The sequence below is a fragment of the Mirounga angustirostris genome, unplaced genomic scaffold, assembly GCF_029215605.1.
Source record: "Mirounga angustirostris isolate CCGP_5_RB_7025 unplaced genomic scaffold, mMirAng1.0.hap1 SCAF_9, whole genome shotgun sequence".
Classification (NCBI taxonomy): domain Eukaryota; kingdom Metazoa; phylum Chordata; class Mammalia; order Carnivora; family Phocidae; genus Mirounga; species Mirounga angustirostris.
The window spans coordinates 63,656,202-63,658,774 of NW_026991717.1; the positions used below are offsets into that span (position 1 = coordinate 63,656,202).

Genomic DNA, 2,573 nt, shown 5'->3' on the forward strand with positions numbered 1-2,573 from the left:
TCCAGAACTCCGTAACGTTACCAGCTTTGGGTGCAATGTTGAGCCTTTCCATATGCCTTAATGGTTTTCAGAGCAATGTTTAATCAGGCAGATACCAGCAAAGAAAGAAAAATGGAAAAAGGAAGAAATTTCCATAAGGCATGATACTACGAATAAATAAAATAAGTGAAAAAACAATCTCAGGTTTAAAAGTAAAGCATGAGAAGTCAACACCTGCAAAATTTTATTTATATAAAAGAATAAAAATATCTATTTTAAAAGGATTGATTTAAACTTAGGTTTTTCAGCCTTTCCTGTTCCTTGAACATAAAACTGCCTCCAACGCAGAAAGATTTAAGATAGGTAATTATTAAATAAACCCTCTTTACCTTCCCCCTGCGAAAACACAGAGCCAAGTTCCCCATTTTCTTTATGGTAAACCAGATTATTTTCAGTGAAGATTATTGGCAATTGCATGAAGCAGATGATCAGATATGTCGGCAGGAAGGTATGAGCTGTACAACGGCATTACAAAAAGTCCCCAAAGAAAAGAAGATGGTAAAAACAATAGAAAAATAATAAAACACAAACAAAATAAGAAAATGCCCAATATTTACAGCCTCCCTCTGAAACGTGACCTATGTTCTACCTTCAGCATAAAACAAAACCAGAGAACATTTCTCAATGGGTATCACAGATGAAGCTGGTGCCAGCCAGTTTGGGGGGACACATTCATTCCAAGAAGGGAGAAATGCACAGTTAGCAACTTGCTGGAATTATAACCATGTCTTGGTCTTCTTGCAGTTCTGTTACTAAAAATGACACCCAGTAAATGATCCAATGTAGTCTTACAGAAATGACTTGTCACCACGTTTCAGAACAAACTATTCAGAGTCACAGGTACTGGGTCTGGGAAAGCAGAGGTGGATGGCCGCGCACTCAGGTGAGCGATATGTATCTTTGTGAGGTTGGAGCAGGGAAGCAGGGCTCTACGGCCTGGAAGCTTCTGAACTAATGAGTCTTCTAATAGCTCGTGGTTTTTTGTTTAACTTCAGATCAATCCTGTGTCGGTTTTTATTCTTTCGTTTTTTATGGCTGCCGTGATGACCCCCTGAGGAAGTAGAAGCAGCAGCCTTCTGAGGCTTCACTCCCTGCACAGATCCGTCCAGGTCCTCAGGTCCTCCTGGCTGGGCTCATTCTCCTGATTGTGGAAGTCTGGAGAAGTATCACTTCCCGTCCCACTTCCTGGCTCCCTCTTTTCAATGAGCTGACCCCGAACTCCTGCCAATGCACTTACTGCAGCTGCTGAAGTAACTGAGGATTTACCGAAGAGCCGCTCAGCTTCCTTAAACTCCCGGTTCCTTCGATCGTTTTTGCTATTGGAGTCTTTCTGGTAGGTCAGATACCGATCCCAGCCACGAATAATATTGCCATACATCTGAGTGTCTTGCAGGTAGCTTCCTTCGAAAGCATAGATCTGTCTCTCCCAGTTTGCCAGTGTTTCCGCCAGCTCCCGCCGGGTGTCCGGGATCTGCGGCGCCGCCGCCTTGTTGTGCATCGCCAGGTTGGGCTCTCTTTGTTCTTTTAAAGGCAGCCATAGGCATATGACTTCATTTGGCCGATAAAATGTGATTGGAAATGACGTGGGTCCCTTCCAGACAGAAGGCTGTGGGAACCAGTGCGTAATTTTCCACCTTTCCTTTCCCCAGCCTGAACAATAGCTGACAACATTCGATTGTATCATCTCTGGCAGAATGGGTCCTGGAGTCTGGCTAGCATGGAACTGAGCTTCCCATGATCCATGGTGATGATTTCTCCGAGTGAGAAAAAAACCTCATGGTTCTAAGCTTTTAAGATTTCATGGTTGTTTACTAACACAACAATGCAACCTAATGTAGCCCATCCTAACTGATAGAAATGACAATAGCAACTCCAGAGGTAGCACTGGCCATTCTTTGAGAGCTGGAAAAGATACTTATGACACTGGGGACGGTGTGTGCTATGGTGAGCGTTGTGAATTGTGCAAGACTGTTGAATCTCAGATCTGTGCCTCTGAAACAAATAATGCAATATATGTTCAGAAAAAAAAAAAAAGAAGGTAGCAGGAGGGGAAGAATGAAGGGGGGAAAATCGGAGGGGGAGACGAACCATGAGAGATGATGGACTCTGAAAAACAAACTGAGGGTTCTAGAGGGGAGGGGGGTGGGAGGATGGGTTAGCCCGGTGATGGGTATTAAAGAGGGCACGTACTGAATGGAGCACTGGGTGTTATACGCAAACAATGAATCACGGAACACTACATCAAAAACTAATGATGTAATGTATGGTGATTAACATAACAATAAAATAAAAAAAACCCATAGGTAGTATTATAAGTTATCATTATAAATTTATTACAAATAAAAGTGGTGATTTATTTTGATATAACAAAATAAGAACTAGAACAAGAATATACTATTTGGAAGTAGAGGATGACATTATCAGTATAAATAAAAAAAGGTGATGTGATCATCTATCTAAAAACCCAAGATGACAAACTGAAAAATTATTAAAAATACAACAAGATAAATGTATTCAAAATAAATGTTCAGAAA

The 2,573-nt window shown here is 41.4% G+C and overlaps 1 pseudogene; it reads right to left on the bottom strand.

Annotated features, from left to right (window-relative positions):
- Nucleotides 1-440: 440 nt before the first annotated feature.
- Nucleotides 441-1,723, bottom strand: LOC123862116 (chromatin modification-related protein MEAF6-like; annotated as a pseudogene).
- Nucleotides 1,724-2,573: the final 850 nt, after the last annotated feature.